The 278-nt window shown below is 44.2% G+C and overlaps 1 protein-coding gene across 1 annotated transcript in view; it reads left to right on the forward strand.

The window, feature by feature from the left end:
• The window catches only part of LOC119593976 (equilibrative nucleoside transporter 1-like), a 248,852-nt gene that overhangs the window by 7,700 nt on the left and 240,874 nt on the right, over window positions 1–278 (forward strand). The window lies entirely within an intron of this gene.

Genomic DNA, 278 nt, shown 5'->3' on the forward strand with positions numbered 1-278 from the left:
CCAGCCTTTTAAGACCTGTTGCGAACTTAACCACACCGCCAGTAATAAAAACAGAAGCAAAGAATGGTATTTCCATCAGCATTCTGGTTTCTGTAGAACTTTGCTAATAGTAACCATATGTGAACCAGGCGAATTCCCCGCGTATCGTGGATAATGCATTTGACTTGTAGATGAGGCTGGAGGAGACACACACAAAAAAAATATCTGTATGGCGGAGAGAGCGACACATTCACTCACACTCGCGAACGTTGCCGGCTCAGTTGCCCAATATTTAGGTT

This window comes from Penaeus monodon, chromosome 33 (genome assembly GCF_015228065.2).
Source record: "Penaeus monodon isolate SGIC_2016 chromosome 33, NSTDA_Pmon_1, whole genome shotgun sequence".
In the NCBI taxonomy this organism is placed as follows: Eukaryota; Metazoa; Arthropoda; class Malacostraca; order Decapoda; family Penaeidae; genus Penaeus; species Penaeus monodon.